The sequence below is a fragment of the Canis lupus genome, chromosome 35 (genome assembly GCF_048164855.1).
Source record: "Canis lupus baileyi chromosome 35, mCanLup2.hap1, whole genome shotgun sequence".
Lineage (NCBI taxonomy): Eukaryota > Metazoa > Chordata > Mammalia > Carnivora > Canidae > Canis > Canis lupus.
In genome coordinates, this window is record NC_132872.1 from 17,771,419 (window position 1) to 17,795,208 (window position 23,790).

A 23,790-nucleotide genomic window follows, 5' to 3' on the forward strand; every position below is an offset into this window, starting at 1 on the left:
AATAATTAACTCAGATCCACCTTGCTTAATGTAACTTTGGGGCATTCCATGTCTACCATCTTACTGTATATGTAGATTCACTTTCTCATTCTTCATGACTCCAATATTTGCTACCGTTTCTTGAAACTTCCAATGTTCTTTTCCCCCATCTGTTTCAGCTGAATGTCTTACCTTCATTTATGACAATTATGGACACTTCCTCCCCGCCACCACCGATACAACCAACCTATTAACAGCTGTGTCTACTCTGTCTCCCCTTCTCCTCTTACATAAATCCAAACCCTTCATTTTTGGTCTGCATCCCATATTTTTTTACATTCAAGAAATCTGTCCCTGCAACTGTGTCCCCTCCTCTATTGTATCATCAGGTTCTTTCTCCACTAGATCAATCCCAAGAGTATAAATGCCCCCAATAAGTCCTATCTTAAGAACATGGAAAAAAGATCCATCATATTCTCCTCTGGTTCTTGGTTAGCTATCTGTCTATGTCTCAACTCTATTAGTTTCTTGAAAGAATTGTCTAAAGAGCCACCCCCACTTCCCCTTTACTATTTCCCTTCAATCCATTCTGGCCTCTGTGTGTAACATGTCATAAACACCTGTCAGTGTTTTCAAGAACTTGCGTGTTGCTAAAAACAGTAGATACAACTTTTCCTCATCTTATCCAATCTCATAGACGCTTTGAACATAATTCGTTTCCTCTTTCATGGAAGATTCTTCTCTTGTTTCCAGCCCAACTCGTTTTCCTAGTTTTTCCTTCCTCACTGCTGTTCCCCCTCTGCTTGCTCAATTTATGTGGAAACAAGAAAAGTTCTCAAGTCTTCTACTTTCTCTGGACTCTCTCCCTAGGTGAGTTCTTCTATTCCATGGCTCTGAATGTCATTCTTTATGTGAAGGATTCTGAAACTTCTCTATCTGAGTCAAGGTCATATATTCAATTGTTCATCTGTCCTGTTCATTTGGATGCCATAAGGCATCACAGAATCAACATGAGCCCCCAACTTTTACCTCATTCCCTTTACCATTGCTCCCTGCCTCACTACAAACAAAACAACAAAATTACCCAGAATTACTCCCAGTCTTTTTTGTTAATGGGTTAGATAAAGCTCCATTATTTGTGCACTCTCCAACTCTACCATTACTGTCTCTTCCAAAACCACTGTCATCTCGTACCTGGATATATAAAATAAATACCTGGCTTGTTACTGCTTACAGCCCACTATCAATGCAGTAGCCAAGAGTCATATTTTTAAAATGTAGATCATTCTATGACATCCTTACTACTGAAATTCTTCCAGTAACTTCCCACCAAACTCATACCCAAATTTTTCACCCTATTCTACCAAGCCTTGCATACTCTGGCTCCTGGTCCTGCCTGTGCCTCAAGCCTCTTCCATAAAAGCCCACAACACATGTTCTAAAAAACTTGGGAACACAAATGCTCCAATTCAAGGGTCAGCATGAGCTGAAAATTAGGCCCTTAAGAACTATTTAATTCACGTCTTTTGAATAAAATGACAAATTACAGTAACCCATTTATCATCTAAGATAAAGTACTATGAATAAAAAAAAAAAAAACATACTCAACCCCTTCTACACAAATGCTTGATTTAGCTCTGTTGAAATAATTTCAGCATTCAGCTAAGTGAGGCAGTTAATGAGTATTTGGCCCTATTTTTATGCCCAAGTTTTATTTTTAGACATTTATTTTTTTCCCCAAAAGCAGCAGAAATCTTCCACCTTGAATTAAACCGAAGTTACCCAAGTTGCAATCAGCACCCTTACAAAAGGGTTCAAATGTTAGAAGCGTCTTGTGCTGGTACATTTTGGCTGGATTCCAGATGTAGGGGAGGACAAGGCAAAATGGAACACGGCAATAAGAAATCCAGATGCTAAGACTAATCAGAAGAGAAAATCGAGGCCATTCTACACGCATAAAACAAAGAACACAGAACACCACCTCTGTACCCATCCTGACAGCTACAGACCACAGTGACTACAGCCATCAGCACTAACTGTGACAATAGTGACACACTCGGTTTGTGTTCAGGCCACACTCGCAAGCCCGCCCATCAGTAACACTCAAGATTAGACCTGGCCTCATAACTGCTGGCCTAAGTATGACGGGAGCCACATCGCAAGTCAATTCTTTTTTGAAAAACAAGAATGTTTCATATCACTTGCCTCTTGCCAGTTCCGTTTATGAATTCCTTCAGGAAAAGCAGCTTCCAGGGTGCTACATTCTCCTCTGCATTGTTTTTAAATTCAGTGACTTGCCATAGTGCTCCTGGCTCTGATCCAATTCATGAAAGTCAGAACAAAAGGAAACTCTTTGTAGCATCCTAGGGATTTCTCCTAAGCATCCACTTAGATTTTAATAGGATTGACTTTGTTAAGATAGAAAAAAAAAAAAAAGAACAAAAGAACAATTTTAGGATTACCCTCTCTTTACTCAAAAAAATCTCCCCTGATTTTTTACAGCAGAAGTCTAGCACTTAAGGATTTGTACATTGGGTTGAAACTTTGAGTCTCTAGGGGTACTGCATGTTTCAGGCTCTGTTTGTTTTTTTTTGTTGTGTTATTGTCGTTGCGGGTTAAGGAGTAAGTCTTTGTAACTGGGTTAAGCTACACACTAATATATTTTGCAGGAGGTGTAGAGGTGCAGCTGCAGGCTAGTAAAAGGGAAGGAAAAGGGGGAATTGAAACAAGGAAGAAGGGAAGGTAGATAGGAGGTGGTGGTTGCCTTGGCCATAGCTTCAGAACAGAAAAAAGGGCCACTTGCTCAGGCATAGGGACAATCTCTAGGCATCTTCTACAAAACCATATCTCAGAACAGTCCATCAGAGAAAAAGAACAAAGCGAATTCATTTATGGATTTTCTCTGGGAGGCTTTAACTCCCATGTTCCTTCTAGGTGTGCACCTGGCCCCTCAGCCACAGAGGAAGCCAGAGGTCATGCCTCACAGCATGGTATCCTGAGTCTGGAAATACAGAGCAGGGGAAGCCAGCACCTCTGTGAATTTCCCATGGAGACTCATGTCTGGATTGTGGTCTTTGCAGGTCACACTGTGGTGGGTAAAATGGTGGAGATGCTGAAGTTGCCCTCCCCAGGGATGGTGGGTCAGCTGCTGATATTTCGAAATGGGGCAGTGGTGTTAGGGCAGGGGTTCTCTTTGTCCAACCAGTTGAAGGCCCAGGAAACAGGTAAAGCTAAGAAAACCTAGGAAAGTTCATAAATCGGGTCCAATAAAAGCAGCTATTATAGAAATGCCACACATTTAATATCTTATATTTTGTATATTAGCAGACCATTAATCTCCTGCACGGATCCCCTGTGATCACTTTTACTAGTTCAGGATTCTTGCACACATTGCTCTCAGCTCCTGCCACCTTTTTCAGAGATTGCCCTTAGGTGGTGACAGCTGTAATTCTGGGAGTTACACTCCTTCCCTACTCCCTGCCCCAGTGGTGGCTTCAAGGCAAGAAACATTTTGTGGTGCAGAGCCCCCACCCAGGGAATGAGGCTGAGACTTCACCTGAAGCCACATTCCTGCTTAGCTCCTTTTTCTGCCCCATCCTATTCCCACCTTTCTTCACACTTTCCTCCTGAAAACACTCCACAAATCCCCATCTCTTCCAGGCTTGATCTCCTGGAAGCAGAGCTTGCAGAGCCTGAGACAAAGATTGGGAGTAGGAGGGGCCCTACTATGCCTCCAGGGCCATTTTCCACTTTAGACTCCTATCACAAAATGTTTCTTCCTGCCAAAAGGGTAGGTTATATAATCCTCCTCAATAGTGCTGTATACAAGAAAGAATATAGCTGGACAGAATAGTGGTTTTTTTTGTTTTGTTTTGTTTTGTTTGTTTTTTGTTTTGTTTTTTTTTTCCAGCAAGAATGCTGCAAAGCCAAGACAACAGACAAAAGAAAATGCCAGGGTTAACAAGACAGACTTCAGGCATTTTGTTGAGCATATAAAGGTAGTAAACAACTGAATAAGACTCCATTAAGTGAAGTGAGTTTTGAACACGTGCAGATGTAAGGCCAGGGACTGCATAAAAAGTCTGCTCTCCCTCTATAAAACACACTATTAGATGCCCATGGCATGCCAAATGCCTCTAAGAAGCCAGTCTGTTCTTTCTGTATACTTCTCCTCCCACCAGTTCAGTGTGTTAGCATCACTAAATAATTTAAATGTTAACTGATCAAATGCAAGGACAAGACAAACCTGGTGTTTCTCCATCAACTAAGTTGAATAAGATGAATGCTCTGGAAAGGCTAAATAAAAGTCACAAAAAAGGATGAAAATCCTGCTATTGGATTAGGTAGGTGTCAGAGAGACAATAGTAAAAGATTGAAAGCAAATTGTAAAGATCTAGAAGGAGCTGAACTCTTATTAACAATCTGAGTAAAAAAAAAAAAAAAAAACAAAAAAAAACAAAAACAATCTGAGTACAGAGTCCTCTGGCCACTTTCAAGAAACAAAATTAGAAATACTGGATGGTACGCTACTAAGTTTGCGCAAGAAAGAGAAAACAGAAAATCAAAGAGTGCTTTACACTCAGAACAACACCTTGACCTCCTCCACTCAAAAAACTAGAAAGTAGTAGACGGACACTTGTGACTTTAATTTTTAAAACATTCAAAATATATAACTTGGATACCTAACTAACTTTTTTAACTAGACCAACTACTGGGCCTGACTGTGTCAGATGTAAGGATTCCGAGGAAATTAATGGAAGGTCCGAAATGATATGGTCTCTCACCACAATGTGAGACCAAGTATCTGTAACACAGAGAAGCAGCAGTAGTACCTGGGGGGTCAAATGAGCCTTCCTTCCTAAGGTCGGTTTAGGCTTCTCACCAGTGCCAATATCAGAATCCCATCCTATAATAGTCATGGTTGCTATATTTAAATACGTCTATTGCATGGTAAGTGGTACATACAGTATTCCTCATTCTTGGTATAAGATTAACCATTTTGACCCCATCCCTATGCCATCGTTTCAACTTCAGAGGTAAAGAACCTCTCCTGTACCTGCTAGGGTTGAGTGACCTATAACAGAATAGCAAAATCAAGGATTTAGTGTACAAAAAAAAAAAAAAAAAAAACAGGCAAAACAATCTTTACAAGACTTATTCCTAGTTGTGTAGATTGCTTAGAGTTTTTATTAAGTGATTCTTTATAAAGGACTGGTTTCTGACAGGTACTTGTGCATGTGGACACCTGAATTAGTGGCTTCCAGTCCTTAGAATTTAAAGCCATAGCTAACTCAACTAGCTGGTGCACAAGATAGGGAGGATTGCTGGCCTAGGTCTGCAGCTTAGGGGGTCATTTGCGAAATACAGTGGTTGTGAGGTTGACTTTCTAGCAGTGAGTTTTCTCTACAGTTCAGAGTCAGTTCTGCCAAATAACCCTTGTTTGTAAAGCTTCACTGCTTCAGCCCAATCTACCACTTACAATCCATTCCTAGACTCTGATGATATTAAAGTTCTGAGAAACAAGAGAAAATAATATACCTCAAATTTATCCTAACCTTCTAGGACAGGATCTAACAGGATTAGATCATTGTTTGTATGGCACCCCTCACTGTCATCCACCAAGCTTAACTGTCTTTGCTACCACTGGAAACATACAATTTAAGAATCTCCTGTGGGTCACAAACCGTGCAGGGATGAGTCAGTCCCTAATATCATAGATCTTGGGCTGGTACAAAAAGATAGATGGATTATATAAACAAATAAATCATAATACAGAGATACAGGCAGCAATAAAAACTCCCATGAGGTGCTATGGAAAGACAGGAGAAGGCTCTTGATCTTGGTGGGGGCAGAGTGTTAAGAAAAGCTTCTCGAAACATTTAGTTTTGAAGGGCAAGGAAAGCTGGCCTGTGAGAAAGAGAAGAGGGAAGTGGAGGAGGAGAGATATTTTCTAGGTAGACAATAAAACAAAGATACAGCTCTAAGAGAAAGCATAAATATCAAGCAGGCCATGTAGAAGAGAAAATGCTGGAAGGGTGTGCAAAGACCAGATCGTGACCATTCTTGTAAGCCATCCTGAGGAAATAGAAAGCTAATGATGAAGTCAGATTTCTTTTGGAAAGATCCCACCAGTGAGATTGTAGCAGATAAATAAAAGGAGCCAGCCTGTTAGCATCAACAAAGTAAATGTGGCAGGAAACCATTTAAAAGCAAACTTAATAGTGTGAAGTAGATAAAATGTGAAAACACACCATTTAAGACGCTGATACCATTCCCCTTCATTGTTAACAGAACTCCTTCTCTGCCCAGCCCTGTACAATACCTCTAGCTAACAGAACAGAGGAAGGGTCCAGAAAGGGTACATGAGATGGCCACATCGGCTCAGGGTGGGAGAGAGAGTCCTCCACATTTGGGGAAGGAGGAGCTGGGTGGTGGCCACTTTGAAGAGTTGGAACCCAGTCACAACTTCCCAGCTGTCCTGGAAACAGCTCAGCAACTAACCATATTTGCACAACTCTTGAGTATTGAAACCCAAATATGAAGTCTGTACATCTGCCTTTCCCTCCTAATTCTGAGCCCAAGGGAAATAGGAAAGTGTGACCAGCCTCTTGCAGTGCTTTGTCTCCAAAATGAACTACTAAAATCAAACTGGAAAAAAAATGTGGACACTGTTTTGGACAGTGAGACATAAACAGAGGGATTTCTGTGGAAATTTTTGTGTCCTTATAAGAGGAATAGATACAAGAGCAGAACTTCATGGCAACCTCTTCCTTCTGCTTCCCGAGCATGGATTTCATGCTGTAACTGTGGAGCCACCTTCTAGATGTGAAGAAACAAGTGTGAGGATCAAAAAGCCAACATAACATCATAGAGATGATGGAAAGACAGAAAAAATTGGGGTTTGTAATGATGTGGTTGCGTCCAGCCTGTTCTGGATCCTGTACCTTTAGACTTCCTGCTAATTAAGTATTTAAACTGCTGTGACATGAGCCTGCAAATGTCTCCAAATATTCCAAGGTGACACAAAATAAAAATATGTTTTACCTGATGAAGAGCTACTGACACAGGAAGTCAGTTCCATTTTTGTCTACGTAAATAAATCAATGAAAAAAAATCTCTCTTCCCACCACAATAAAATATTGACAAAAGTTTTGTTATATTTTAAAAGTTAGAGACATGCATTTGCTTGCTAATGGTGGCAAAACCACGTTTAATCTTGAAGCTAAAGCAAGCATTAGTTATGAGCCATTGGAAGTTTGTAGTGAATTTAATGTGCCTTATGTTTTTTGTAAGAAGAGGTTTCTAACAGCAGAACCACATGAACCTTAAAAGTCCCCTTTCTTTTTAGTGTTGACATTAAAAGGAAAATACTGATGCTCAGCTCAAGTAGTAGCTTGCAAATATCAAGTTTTCTATTATACAACTAGAAAGGAGTTTGACTAGCTCTTTTATTCTCCAGGGCCCCTAGTTGTCCTTATTTCTTTCCGAAAACAACAACAACAACAAAAGAGCAACTACTTGTTTTCAAGAGGCTTTTAAAAATAAGGCTATTGAGTAGTAAAGTAACTTCATAGTACATAACTAGGACTTACATATTGGTAGGAAGAATGAATTTGACAAGTCATAATGCAATGGTTATAAATTCAATTACGAAACTTATGATGTTGAAGTATACACGTGAAGACTACAGAAGGGAGGATACAAAAGTTGTAAGTTGGTCTGTAGACCTTTCAAAAGCAGAGTATGTGAGTTTGACTCATTCATACACATGGTTCCATTCATAGATCAAGCTGCCCACCCACAGCTGGGTAAGTCAGCCTCTGCTCAGTTCTACTTGTTTCCATAGGTAGAAGTCCTCCTAGGGGTTTTTCTCAGTTCAGTAAAGACAATGGAACATTCAGGGAGGGGGAAAGGGAAATATGGAGAGAGAGGGAGAGGGGAGGATAGAGAGAGAGACACTAACCAGTGATGATAGGATTCTTTAAAGTGAGGCATCTTGTTCATGCTCTCGTCTCTTCAGGCAGTGACATTCAGGCCCAGCATGATTCACTGTGGAATGATGACTGCTTCTTCTTGCATTGGCTTCCCATCCTTGCTCTCCAAAATCAGCTACCTTCTTTGAGAAACATCCATTCTGTCATCTGCTCTCCTCTTTATCAACCCATTTTCTGGTAATTCCTCCGTGTCCCAATTCCATCCCCTCTTCTCTTTCCCTAGACCTTAACCCTTCTCCTGACCCACCCCAGGTCCCCTTCTCTCTTCCTTCATGCCTACAAACACACTGAATAACATTCCTTGACTTTGTTGTTCCCTCTACTTGTGACCCTAATTCCCAACAAACTTTACCTCCTGAGCTATATCTGGGACCCTATTTACCACCACTCCTCACTGCATACTGACTTTAAAAATCCTGTGGACCAGATTCCCCTTACCAATCCTGAAATCAATTTGAAAAGCCCCACTGACACCAGTGACAAACCCAAAGACATTCTTAAACAGCATGGGGGACATACAGCTACTCCTCTCTTGCCACAAAATGGAGTGTTATCTACATTTGTGAGGATCCTGGGTGGAAGGAATTGGCAAGTCAGGAGAGCAGATTATGTAAATAATGAAGAATGGATGAAAGAACCCATATGAACAAAGTTTACTAGAAGGTCCTATCTGCTAAAATTAAAAAAAAAAAAAGTAAACTATAGTTTTCTCCTTTGTCCTGCATTTATTACTTTTTTGGTAATATTAGCAGGTAACATCCCAGTACTAGTAAGCATATAGCAATGCTATATACATCATAAATCTAAACACAATCCTGGGAGGTATTATAATTTCCATTTTAGAGAGGAAGACACTGAGGCTTATAGAGGCTAATTTGCTCAAGACTCCAGTGAATGGCAAAGTCAGGACTTCAAACACATCAGGTTCATCAAGACTTTGAGGCCCTTCATTAACCATTCTGCTATGAAACTTTACAAGTGACATCAGTGATTCACCATCTCTAGGTTATTCCCCAGAGAACCAGCTATCAAGGAACAGATGGTCCCTTCCAGTGTAGCTTTAGCATTTTTGGATCTTGACCTTTTGGGGAGTTTTGGCCTCAGTTCCAAGAAGTTGTATTCTCTTAGCAAGTGTTGATGGTGATTGTAAAAACCATGTTTGGTAAAAAAACAAACAAACAAACAAACATGTTTGGTTTAGGAAAGAGGTTAGCATAGTTATTCCCAGTGCCCTCTCTGCTTCCACTTGCTCAGCTCTACAAATAGGATTAACAGTACATTCTGCTAATTATTAGTAGTAGCCTCTTTCACAGTGCCCCAGGTTGGATGATAAGTTATAAGCTTACCATGGTGCCATGTACCATCGCTATCTTAGTCTTTTTTAAGCTTTGATTTCAACATGTAATCAATCTGCTCAAAATCAAGAGCTCCTCCTAAACGTGTAGGGGACATTTCTGCCTACTCAGCTATCTTGCCTTCCGGGAAGCCCTTCTTCCCCATTTTATTTCACTCTGGGAAGGGGGTGCTGCTAATCCGTGTTGGCCAGAACGTCCTACTCTATCATTCCAACCAAGGATAGGGTAATAATCCAGGTGTGGGAAATCGTGGTGACCCATCTAAAGAGTGGGCAAGTGATCCAAGAAAAGGCCAAAGCACTTCTGAACATTAGATGAGAAGATCTTTTTCCACTAAAGCTTCCAGGCTGGGAGACAGTGTTTGAAACTAATGGCAGCAATAAACTCCTGCCATGTGAAAAGAACTGTTTGACTGAAAGAAATCAATCAATGGCGGGGAGTGCATAAAGAGGCTGAGGGTGAGAGCTAATGGCAAGTAGGCGAGTGCACTCTTGCAGACAGAAGTGCCTGCCAATAACCACATCGTCATGGTCTTGGTTCCCACACTTTTTAATTCAATTCTATAAACTACTCCAGTATCTTTCTATTTTATGTGTGCTAACCAAACCTCCTTTTTTGCCTAAGCTAATTTGAATTTGGTTTCTATAACTTGCATATAAAAGTGTCCTGACACCTAACCCCTCCCCCCAATTTACTTTCAACAATATTCAAAGATACGGGAAAAAATTGAATAAGGTCCCATTTCTAACTTGGCAGCATGACAAAGATTAGATAGAGAGACAAATATCTACACGGCAACACACACACACACACACGTATGCATATATGCATTTAACGTTCAGTTCTGGAAAAGATGCTGGGAGACCTATCATTGGTGATGGTTTACACTGATCTACAACTTTCTGGAAAGCAACCTGGCAATATTTATCAAATACCTTTAAAACTGCAAGACCTTCTGTAGTGACAAGCAACAGATTTAAGACTCGAGCAAGAAGGAAATGGATTAGAAGGCCGCCGGGGAACTCCAGAACTGAAGGATGAACCTCCAAGCTTCAGAAGAGCAGACAATGCCAGGAAAGTCAACAGCAGGAAACTGAGAGACCTCTCGGGTTCTGTTATATAGTGACCATGTTCCAATCAACTTCCTCCTGACTAGATCACAGTCCTACTTTCCAAATTGGAGAGACCATGCACTGGTTACACACTCCTGGGAAAGCCGGCCACGGTAGGGAGAGAGGGCAACAAAACAGAAGCTGTACAGTCAGCTCATTGTCGTACTTCTCTGCGTGCATCTCTGGCTGCCCAACACACATATGTGTTTGTGTATGGCCACAGCTGCCTTTCCCTACCACCACCCACATACTCTATGGACAACGGCAAGCTTACTCCCCTCCTTCACTATGGGAAGCAGGCCAAGTTATACAGGCTGCCGCATCCAGGAGTAATAATAGATTTCACAAGGGCACTGCTCAACGAGATCAGCACTTCTCAAAACATCTACAGGAAAGGAACAGTAAATTTTTGCTTCTAATCTGTCATGGACAAATTCACTGGGAAAACGTAATAAAGATGAATTGCTAGATAAATGAAATTAAACATAAAATGCAAGCCTTGATTTATTATTATTATATACAATAGGCATAGAAATCTTGATAGCAATCTAACAGAGTAATTTTAAATACTCTATTTCTATACTTCTTGCATCATGAACCAGTAATAAACAGCTCACACACTGGCACCAGCCTGCAGAGCCCCCACTTTGAGTGGTTCTACTTTATATGATATTTATTCCCCCTCAAATTCTGCTTTAATCTATGATCTGAAAGGAATACTTTACCACCAACAGCACATTCTACATACAGTATGGATAGATGACATTTTGTTCTAGGTCATGACACAGTAAGCAAGGAAACGGGTCATAGTTTTTCTGTCTGCCACTTCTCCCCAAGCCAGAGCTGGTATTTATGCCTTCTCTTTTCTGTTAATGATTCCATTATCTCCTTGCCTCCTGCCAGTCCCTTAGTTAGGTCTCTGATGGGGCAGCCTGAACCTTGATTCTTGAACAGTTTCAGTTCTCAGTGGTCTTACCTATAGAGGGGCAATGGTCTCCCCTACCCTTTCCCACCCAGAACATAAAAGAAAGGGATCCACTATGTTCCTATCATATTCCTCCTAACTGCACAGCACTAATCATGGTATTCTTACCGGGCACAGATGGTTACCCCAGCTAATGCAGCATCCCGCTTTTTTGCCATTTGCCCCCTGCCTTATTGAATAACCGAAATGACCCATCCTAGCTTATAATTCCAAAGTACCACTGTATGTTACGGATGTATAGTGTGTAACACGCAATACCACACCGTATGTGTGACATGCAGGACCACTCCGGATGTTACACACTACATGTTGCTTCCAGTCCTCAGGTTCTAAAAGAGAAGGTGAAGGACACTAAAAGCCACAGTGAGTAAAAAATGGAAAGCAGCTTAGTTCTGTTAGACACCACAGTCTCCCCTAAGCCCATGGTTCCTAGATCTGCATCTTCTAACTATGGGGACACAGCTCCTTATTTGGAACGCTAACCAGTCTTCTGCAAAGTAGCTATGTTGTCAGTTGGAAGGTGCCCTGAAGATCGCAAGGCTACCTCTTTAGAGACCATTCCACCACAATTAGAAGGCTTGCTGCTTCATGGATAGAAAATGTAAAACAGTGAATTACATTTGAATTAGTCCCTGGCTTTCTTTGCTTTTGAGCAAGGAACTCCCTTCAGAACCAATTTGGGTAGGATCATGATTGAGTATGAAGCATTCAGTAGAACGGCGGCCAGTAGTTCTGGCAAAGGCACCTCCAGGGAGAAGGGAAATACGATTCCTTCTATAGCAGAAGCAATTACATATAATCCAGAGGAGCCGACTTGTCTTTGTTAGGTGTGATGCAACATCAGAGATGTGGGCTGATAGCTGAGGCTGACAAAGTGAGTTCTCAGCTGTGGCATGGCCTGGTTTGCTCTAATGAGAGAAAGGCTGTGTGGTGGGGCCTATACAGAGCCTCTTATCCCTACTCCTATGGCTGCCTTATTCATGTTCCATGGGCATGCTCACCAGAAAGCCTTCACTACAAAAGAGGCTCTCAATCCCATCACCAGGCATTGGTGGAGTCAGTTCAGCTCAGCCTCCTTCTCACTGCTTGCCCAATAGGTTCTGAATGGTATGTAGGCAGGCTGCTCATGTAATTTGTTTAATCGAACATTGGAAGACACACTTTGTTGTAGATATTGGATCCCTGATCATAGACTCTAAAGCTAAGTATCTTCTTCATCAGTTCTATGCCATCTGATCTACCTAGACACAATTTCTGAAAGGAATATCCTTGGCTAGAGAAAGCAAAGCCTTTCTTAAAATCTAGTAGCTTTCATTGTAATTATATTAGGATTTGCCACAGACAACGTTCAGTATCCAGACCTGGCTCAGCCACTGCATAAATTTCTTCCAAAAAGGAAGCAACACACGGACAGAAGGTACAATGAGAATCGGCACCTGATGAAGTAATAATAATGTGTTAGGCATCTTTTCTGGTACCAGCTCTTTCCCCGGGCTCAAGCTCCTGCCAGGTAGACCTCTCAGGGTTCCAGCTTCCACAAGGAAAACTCATCCCTGGAACCCCATAGTATCAATTCCTCCCACCACACAAGTGACTTCCTACTCTTCCATGGGTTTTTCACTATCTTCTTCTTGATTTCTCAACTCCTCTATTTTGTGGATGTCTGCATTAAATTCCGTTATAAATGATTGAAGTGGATGCTATTTTCCTAGACTTTACCTGCAGGCCAGCTAACTTTCCTGACACTGGTGTCTGCAGAACTATAATCAACCCATTTTTTTTCTTTGAGTATATAATGGGAAGGTCTATCCTGGCCAAGTTTTGGAATCCCCAAATTAACCAGCTCCCTGACATCTTTTGTAAAGGCTGCTTGGAGTAGAAAGCCCAGATGGTAGCATTTTGCATACTCCATGCCTTCAAAATAGTTGATCCAAAGTAATGCCATACCCTAGGATACTTTCAAGGGCTTGAAAGAGGAATGTATGAATATTCATCTTTATTCTCATCTAGTTCCTTGGTTTAGCCATTGCAACATTGATGACAATTGAAGAGTGAAAGTTTTTATGTCAAAAAAGTAAAAACAAAAACCAAAAAAAAAAAACCCAACCCTCCAACAAACAAAAAAACAGAAAAGGCTGGCTCATCAATTTAATTCCATGTTTAATTTGAGCCAAAGATTTCTGCTTGTCTATTTCCTGAGCCCTGAATATTGCACTGCCTTTGGATTTCTGACCACACCCGCTTGGAGTCTGCAATCAGTTGCTTTCAGCGTGACTCCTCCTAACTCTGCTGAGTGTAGGGATCCCATTTTCATTGCATCTCTCTCCTCTGGCCTCCAAAAACTGATAGCAATGTGCATTTTTAAAGAATTCTGCAACCTGGCTTGGTAATCAGTTTCTCCTGGAAAAAGAGATTCTTTTGGGCCCCAGGAACAGAACAAAATGGAAGGCAGGTGGGCCAGACATACGTATATATCCAAACTAATGTTTCCAGTTCTTGCAGACTTTGAAAGCAAGAAAAGCTCCAGAATGATAGAAGGGCCAGGACTCAATGTCACCTAGTGTAGGACAGCATTCAACAAAGGTTTGCACTAACCAAACCATCAAACTTGAAATGAAAGCTGGCTGCCTAGGCTAGCTTGCTGAATAGAGGTTACCTGGTGAGTACTATAGTAATGATTTCAGCAGATCTGAATTTCTGAAATTTCCTCTGAAATGTTTTCTGTACTATACCCTTTGAGGCATGTATGTGCTGAATTTAAATTCATTTTTGTTACTGAGAGAGCAGTGATGAAAAAAGAGATAGGAGGATATTAGGCCGTATATAGTTGCCAGATAAAGTACACGATGTTCAGTTAAAAATATTAGTTTATCTGAATTCAAATTTATTATAAGCATGTCCTATGCATAATTTGATACATACCTATGTTAAAGCAAATCATTTGTTGGCTATTGGAACTCAAATTTAACTGGGAATCTTGTGTTTTTATTTGCCAACTCTAGCATCTCTATACTTGGGGGGCATTTGGCATTAGTTTCTTCTCATATATAGGAGACTTAGCTGCATTTGGCAAGGGAGTATAGAAGTGGATAAGAACCAAGGCTGTGGAGTGAGGGTGCCTAGGTTTGAGTCATGTCACCTCCACTTAATGACTATGACCTTGGGCCAGGACCAACCACAAAATTTATGGCACCCTGATGCCTCATGATGTACCCTCATGAACCTCTGTTCTTTTCATTTTGGAAACAGCTATCCAGACACCCAGAAACTCACTCTGATGAGGGTCTGGTTGCCTGAGGGTAAGAGGTTGATGAAATATTTGGCTACCACTTACCATGAGCATTTACATTTCTGTCCCAGAACACAGAAGGGAGTCTCACTGCTTTTCAAATCAATAGGGTTGAATGACTGATTCCAAATACCACTGCTCTCTAGGTATCATTGTATAATACATGTAACTATATATAGATATCCTACCATCAGTTAGGGGTTGCACGCATATGCGCACGCGCACGTGTGTGTGTGTGTGTGTGTGTGTGTGTGTGTGTGTGACAACAGGGAGGAACCCAGAATAACAAGCAAAACCAATTCAGGGGAAGAAGTCTAAGATGGCTCACATCTCAAACAAGGGCCACACAAACCAGCTTCTGGATGGAATAGGAGTAGTACAATGTCAAAACTCAGCTGCAGGAGACTGAGGTCATTGCACCAGGACCCTGTCTGAGATGACCCCATCTTTTCTGCCTCTGCAGGTTTCCAAATCTCCTCTTTTTTTAGGAAGATGGTGAAAGCCAGCTTGAATCCAGCTCCTCTATTCCTGGATCAGAATGATTTGGGGACAGAGACAGAGAATGATAGCACAGCCGGAGCCTCGCAGGGAATTGATGTGAGCTGGGCACACACCCCAGTGTGAGTCTATTTTAAAGTCTGCCCCAGCAACCCTGTCAGGACTATTACAAGAAAATAATCAGAACTATAATGGATGTATGGACAAAGTTTTTATTACAGTGAAGAACTAGAAGCAGCTTAAATGTCCAATAATATGGGGAAATAAGATATATGTAAATGTACATTATTTGAGGTGACTTTAGGCTGGATTGATATTTAATATTATGGGAGCTTCTTGTATGAAATTTATAATGCTATTCAGGCTTTTATGGTGATCTCTTTTTATAAAGACTGGTAGGAAATACACTTCAAAATTAAAACTCTATGGTCTCACCACCCAGAGATAACTTTCAGTTTCACAGTTAAGTAGCCTACATTTTTCTAGAAGTCTAAAAATTATTTTTTAAACTTAAGATTTCTGATTGCTTATGAATCAAGTTATGACTTTTCAAAATGGATGTCCTTTGTTTCCTGAATTAGTAACATGAAACCAACTCACTTAGATTCCCAAATGTCCCATGCTCATCCCTACAAGTTATTTTCCTTGCAGTCAGCAACTGTGATTTCAAGATCCACAGAAGTACATCCTTCCTGAAACCTCAGCCAAATCCTAGTGATGTCACTTGCCACCTCCCTTTTCTACATCTTGTTTGTATCACTCATTAAACTTTTACGTGATTCATCTGTGTCTAGTTTCAAAATCATGGACGTTTTCAAATTTCAGTGTAGGTAGAAGGAAGCACAGGTGGAGCGGGGGGAAGGTGGGAGGGAGCAGAAAGAGAATTGAAGATAGAAAAAACATGGACTATTCCAGTTTAAAGATGGTAGAGAAGAAAGATAACATTGGTAAACGAAATGCAATGGGATCTTTAATTAGGTCTTCCATCAAAAAATCGCTATGGGGCTTCTCAAAGTGATGTGCATGTGAATCACTGGATTCTTGTCAAAACACAGTGATGCCTAAACTTCTGGTTTATGGATCAAACCTTAAGAAGTAATAATCTAAAGGGCATTTTAAGAATTACTGGAAAGCACTGGCTGTATTAGATAATACATCAATGTTTCATCGCTTCAATGTGATAAGGGTAAATGATTATATGAGATAATCATTTGTAGGAGATATGTACTAAAGTGCTCGGGGTAGAATGTCATGTTTGTATCTTACTTTCAAATAGTTCAGCAACAAAATTATACATAAATATGTATATGAGAAATAAAATTGGATGAAATAACAATTGATGAATCTTGGTGAAAGGCATTCACTGTACTTTACCCTTTTTCCTGACTTTCAAAATCTTCAAAATACAAAACAATGAAATGATTAGTAAAAATAATACACAGCCCTAAGCTATACTTCACAGAAATTGAGTCAATCCATCTGGAGCAAGGCCCAGAAGTTTATATTTTAACAAACACTCCAGAAAGTTCCATTGCAAGTTGTACACAACCACATTGAGAACAATATCTAAGACATCGGTGGGGGCATTGTTGCTTGAGGATTCACATCCTTGATATGGTGAAGGTCTCCAGGTTTGAAATATTTTTGTAAACTAAAGAGCTAAGTTCAGTTTGTCTAGCGGCCTTTGCCATTCCCCACATTTCTTAATGGCACCATTCTTGCCTTAGGAATCTTCCTCCGGATTCACAATATGGAGACAGACGGAGAGAACACCTGCACATCCCTTACCTTTCAAAGGTGGGCACTTGTATTCGTTTTCTATGCTAACAAATTACCACAAATGTAACAGCTTAGTACAACACACGTTATCTCAATCTCTGTAGGTCAGGAGTCCAGGCACAGCTTAAATGCACCTTATGCTTAGGGTTTCACCAAGCTGTAATCAATGTGTCAGCCAGAGCTGCTTGCTCACTGGAGGCCGGGAGTCCTCTTCCAAGCTCCCTAGCCATTGGCAGAAACAGCTTCCTTGCAGCTGTAGCACCGATGCCTTCAGCAACTAAAGGCCACACTCCATTCCCTGGAACAAGGCCCTCTCCACAACATGCCAGCTTACTTCAAGGCCAACACAATCATTTCCCTTATTGTTAACTCAGAATCAATTGGTAGGAGAGCTTAAGGGCATCTGCAAAATCCTTCACCTTTGTCATATAATACAACTGAACGAAGATCATATTCATGATGGGCCTGGCTCACATTCTAGGAGAGGAAATTACACAGAGTGTGTATGGCAAGAAACAAGAATCCGGGGCCATCTTACTGTGCTGCCTATTGTAGTAGCTGTGGGGCCAGCTTCTCTAATGGCCCTCCTGCTATTCAGACCCTTGTATGGTCCTCAAGCACATTAACCGGGGTGAACTATGCCTCTGGGTTGACTGTAGTGTGATTTAGTGCTATTCCTGCTGTTCCCAGTATCATGAGACAATACATTCCCTTTTTATGCCCTTTATTATTTTTTTTAAAGATTTAATTAGGGTGGGGGCAGAGGGAGAAAGGACAGAGAATCCCAAGCAGACTTCACACTGGGCATGGAGCCCGACATCAGGCTCAATCCCAGGACCCTGAGATCACGACCTGAGCTGGAACCAAGAGTCAGATACTTAACTGACAATGCAGCCCAGGCACCCCTTTTCTTGCCCTTTAACTTGAGAAACTTTCTAAGTACAGTTAGGTCTGCTGAAAACATTTTGACCCTCTCTCCATCTCCAACAAGTGTAAATTTATAATGATATGCAATCAGTATATGCAAATCAGCCAAATTCAGTAATTTGTCTCTCTTTCCCCTCTCTTGATGGCTGTGATTAAGTTGATTTGAATCTAGTTTCTGTCACTTGGAACCAGGAGTTCAGACTCATAAAGCCCCCTGTAAGATTAGTTTCGTGCCTTACTCTGGTCATTACTTATTGAATGATGTCTTTCCCTCCAAGGTCATGTTGGCGGGTCCTCAATCACCTGCTAGGTCATGCTTTTTAGATTCCCCAGAAAATAAGTTCTATTTACTTGTGTTTCTAAGAAAGTTCCTATGGCATTTTTTCCCAGGGAAGCCTTAGCATGCTGAGAATATAGCAATTTTACTAAATGATCTACATTTATTCCAGGGTAAATTTTCTCTATAGTGTATGGCATTTTGCTTCCTAACTTAGCTAATCAAACTCTCTGGGTACTGAGCTAACTATTCATGCTGAAGCAGCCCTAGCAGTCATTGTGAAAAGAAACACAATAAACAAATCCTACACACAAATCAAGCAAAAATTCTGAGTTCGAAGATGCCATTTCTCCATTCTTGCTGCTCTCAGCATATAAGAGTCTGTAGAGACCCCACACTTAACCCACAACTCTGCTTCCTCCCAATTCTGGATGACAGCAGTGAGTTTATACAAACTGGGATCTTTCTCAGTGAGTCTCCTAACCCATATGATAATCCTATTGTGATTCTCTTTATCCAATACTACTGCTGAAGTGACAGATAATGCATTTTAAACTTTATAATCATTAGACAAAGTTGTAAGGGCCTCTTCTAACTGCCCTTCCCCACATAATTCTAAACTGTATCATATCCCAGAATAATACAGTACTTTTCAAGTCTAAATTCACCCTCGACATCATTTTTTCTTACCAAGTCAATTTAAGTTAGGCTGGTGACCATTCACAAAAGTTGCCCCTGGTAAAACTGAAATTACATAATCCTATTAATAATGTTTATCCTTTGGTTTAATATATTAAGCATTCAGGGACTGAGCTAAGAGGAATTGGCATAAGCAGTAATCTGCATTGTGTCTCCTAAAGAATATTTTCACTCTATCACATTCTATCACCTCAAAACCAAACCAAATGGATTCAAATGTGGCATTTGCATTGAAGGCCATGTACCATTGGCCAAATTACCCAACTGGTCTGTGTCAATTTTACACCTGTCATATGGGTATAATAGTAATATCCATCTCACAATCATTGTTGTAAGAATTACCTTAATGATGTATATGGTAAATACTTAACATACTACCTCGCACACACTAAGTGTCAAACAGCCAACACAAATCACACTGAAATTTGGTTTGTGGATCTCCCCACTTAGCATAGAAGGAACGTTAGCATCATTAAAAAAAGGCATCATCATCACATCTTATGTAGCATTAATACTCTTTTACAGGCAGCCCGGGTGGCTCAGCGCTGCCTTCAGCCCAGGGCATGATCCTGGGGACCCGAGATCAAGTCCCACGTTGGGCTCCTTGCATGGAGCCTGCTTCTCCCTCTGCCTGTGTCTCTGCCTCCCTCTCTCCCTCTCTCTCTCTCTCTGTCTCTCATGAATAAATACATTTTAAAAAATACTATTTTACATGCTGTACGGATGAAATTAAAATGATCCCAGAGTATTAGTACTCCATATGACTAAAAGAATAATCAATCCTCTTTGCAAGATATTATGCCAGCTGAAAATTATTTCTGTGACATTTGTGCAAATACAAAGTCTGGGACACAAAAAAAATAACCAGGCATTCAGATAAAATAACAATCAAACAGAAATAACTGAAAATAAAACTAACAAGCACTTCAGATGCTGGAATTTTAGACTTACACTTTAAAATAATCATACTCATTTTGTTCAAGGAGACAAGATATAGAATTTTGGCAGAAAACAAAATCATGATGACGGACCAAAGAGAAACAAGAACTGGGAAATAGCAACAATTTAATGGATCAGTTTAATAACTGTGTAGGTAGTCAAAGAATTAGTAGCCTGGAATATTGATTGGTCAGAAAGGACTACCTAGAATAAAGCAAAGAGAAACTGAAAATGGAAACATTAAAAGAAAGGTATGAAACAGAGAGGATACAGGGAGAAGGCACAATATAAGTGGAACTTTGGGGGGGGGCAGAGAGAATGAGTAAAAAGAATTATTTAAAGAAATAATAGATGAGAATTTTCCAAAACTGAAAGCCATTAATTTGCATATTCAAAAAGCCCAACAAACCCTAAGCAGAAAACAACCACGTACCTCCCAGTGAAATATTAAAAGCCAAGTAGTAGGAAACAACAACAACAACAACAACGGCATATGGTCTTCAAAATAACAGATAGACAGCTAACTTTTAAACAGTTAATGGAAGTCAGAAGGGAGTAAAATACTGAAAGAAAATAACTCTCAACACAGAATTATAAGTTTAGCAAAAATAGATTTCAAGAATAAAAAATAAAGTGAAATAATTTTAAGACACAAATACAATTTGCTACCAGTAGATCTTCACTAAAAGAAATAGTAAAGGCATGTTTCAGAGGTAGAATGAAAATGATACCAGGTGGAAGCTAAGATTCAGGAAGGAATAATGAGCAATATAAAGGGGGAATATGGGCAAACGTAAGTAAGTGGACCAATGGTGACAGTGTTCAAAATACAGACATAATTAAAGGCCATAGTAATAATTCTTTGAAAGTTCAGAGGGTGCTAATGAACTTAGAGTATCTAAAAGGAATGTAAGGTCTTTGCACTGTCTGTGAAGAAAATAAAGTACCAAGTAATATAAGGCTTTGGGAACCAAAAAAAAAAAAAAAAGTGTATCAATCTTGTGGTTAACCAGAAAAAGAACTGCAAAAGAATGTATAACTTCCAAGATAGCAAAGGGAAAAAAATAGAACAAATTAAATTTGGAGTAAAGACCAGAAAGACAGACATTTGGAGGAAAAAAAAAAACAAAACAAAAACATAAAAGAGACAGGGCAAATAGAAAGCACTGGGTAAGCCAGACACAGAACAGTTCATACTGCACAACTCCCATTGTCTGAAATTCTAACAGTGGCAAAGGATTCTAAGCAGACAAAACTAAACCATAAGGTTTAGGGATGCACACTTAAGTAGTATGACTAAAGAAAAATAGGGAAAGGATGATCATAGAAGTTCAGAAGAGATTTCCTCTGAGGGAAAGAGATGGTGGTGATTTGGAGGGGACATGAAAGGTTAGGAATGTTCTACTGCTTGGCTAACTTCCATGCCGATTCATTTAAGTATATATATTTTGTGCTCTTCTCTGTATTTATTTTACTTCCACAAAAAAATAATAAAAGTATTAGGGAAATCTAAATGTTCTGATATAATCCTCAGAAATATATGGTTGAATAAAGTACAGAACAGCAGAAATAGGAGGCTCTTGTTAGAAAAAAAAAAAAAAAAAGCTTATATACTTGTATGCATGCTTGTATTCCAACAGATCATTTTTTAAGACATACATAATAAATTTAATCTGGCCCTTTGCCTCTAAGAGGGGAGAGTAGGACTCTGGTGTTTATGGAAAGAAGGGGCTAATTTTCAGCCAAATGCTTTTGCTGTGGAAATAACTCTTGAATTATTATTTTTTTTTTAATAAAAAGAAACTTCATCAACCTATAACTCAACTTTGAAAAGAAGTAAGAGTTACTATTGGAGGAAATAATTAGTTTTAAATTAACAACTGCATTTTGAAATCTTAATTTAAACTTGGCATGTATTACCAAGAATTTTAAATCGTTGCTAAATTTGTTCAAAAGATGGTTCAAATTTTCATAACCTAGAGGGGAAGCAAAGTGGCTTTTATTTTAAACAGACACCCATGAATTGATTCTCTTTCCATTTCCCTCACACAAATGCAGTAGAGATAGTATGGATAATTCATTTTCATTTCAACTTGTTTCTAGAGTATTGGTAGAAGCCTCCATCTGCATTACAATGGAGTGCTACTAAAAATAGGAAGCAAACTTAGGGTAAACTGAATTGGCTGAATTTAAGAATCTGCCATAAATCATGAAATTGTACTGTAAACTCTTAGTCATATGAAGAGTGAAACAGATCAGACTCCAATAATATGAGTAATTTGAGTTGTCAGAATGATTAGAACTAAATGCAGAAAACATTAGGGAAGTCAGCAATAAATAAAAAGATAACATCCATTGTTGACAAGGTGTGAATAAATGAGCTAGGACTTCTGGGTTAAGATAGCAACCTCAGCACAAATTTTTAATTTTGTTTCTACCTCAAGTCCATAAAAATTTAGAAAAGGATTTTCTAAAAAGAAAAAAGAAAAAGGAAAAACCGGAGGTTGAGGGGAAGACAATAAAATTGTGAAAGCTAGAGAAATATGGGAAAGTACTAACTGATTTGGTGGATACAAGAAAACCAATCTCTAGCTAGTACTGGGGAGATGTGAGCACCAACCAGTTTATACTACAGGGTGCTCAATAAGCACAGGAACTGTCTTTGGAGCTGGGAGTGAAAGGACAGATAAGAAAAGCTTCTGAGAGCCATTGCTTTTACCAATGCAATGTGGACAGTCTGGACCCTCTCTGTCAGACTACATATCTGTGCCCCCCTCCCATTTCGTATGCTGAAACCCTAATACCCAGTGTAATGGTACTGGGAGATGGGGCCCTCATGATGGGATTAGTGAGGAAGTATATTCTCAGATACTTATAAGAAGAAAAGAAAGCCTACTTCTCCCTTTCTACTCTCTACCATATGGGGATACAAGAAAAAAAATGGCCATCTGCAAATCAGGAAGAGTGCCTTCACCAGACACTGGATCTGCCAAGACCTTATCTTGGGATTCCTAGCCTCTAGGACCATGAGAAATAACTTCTTCTGTTTACCTCACCCCATCTACAGCAATTTATTATAACAGTTCAAGCAGACTAAGACCCTCCCAAAAACAGATGGGATGTCTAGACTCCATGCACTCATTAAGGAGTAGAAAAAATTGTATTACATCAGGAAACTTTCTGGGCAGAACAGGACAGACCCCAACATGGTCTAGAATCGGCTTGAGGCCTTGAGAGTGAGAGCAAGTGGCCTTGGTTTTTATTACAGTTAGGGGGTGAAACTACAGAGAATTCATTCCCAGAATTGTTTGAACTTCCCTCCAATGCCAAAAAAAAAAAAAAAAAAAAGGCGTGCCCTGGCTTTCTTATGAGCTTGCCTAAATTTGGGGAAGTGGGGAAGGAATAAATGGGCTTGAAAGCTTTCAGCAAAGATTTTTAAAAATGGAGTCAGACTCTCTTACACAATTTAAGAAGTTAAACCTTGCAGATTCCCTCCTCTACTTCGTTATGCTTCGTTATGATTCCCCTCCGAACTCTGAGAAAAATCTGGAAGCTTGTTCTCTGGAGAAACTAAAAGCAAGATGTCTGCACTGATGATCTTGGCACACATCAGAATTAGAGTAAAAGACAGAATTAAGGATCAAATGTACACCTAACGCTGAATAAAAGATCTTTCCCCCACTGCCAATCCCTATCACTCTCCAGTGAACTCAGTTGATAATCATGGCCCATAGTTTAAGCTCTCAGAACTTCTAAAGAGCCTTTTAGATCCTCCATACTTATTAAACAGATGCTCAGATATTATCAGATATGTGGGGAAAGCTCCTGCCATGGAAGATAGAAATTTAAAAAATTTTTAAGAACTAATTTCTTCACAAGAAGGCATCTTGGAGTACATAAAAAATGCAGGGGCTGGAGGAGAGGGAAATCAACACGACCAAATGAAATAAAATTACC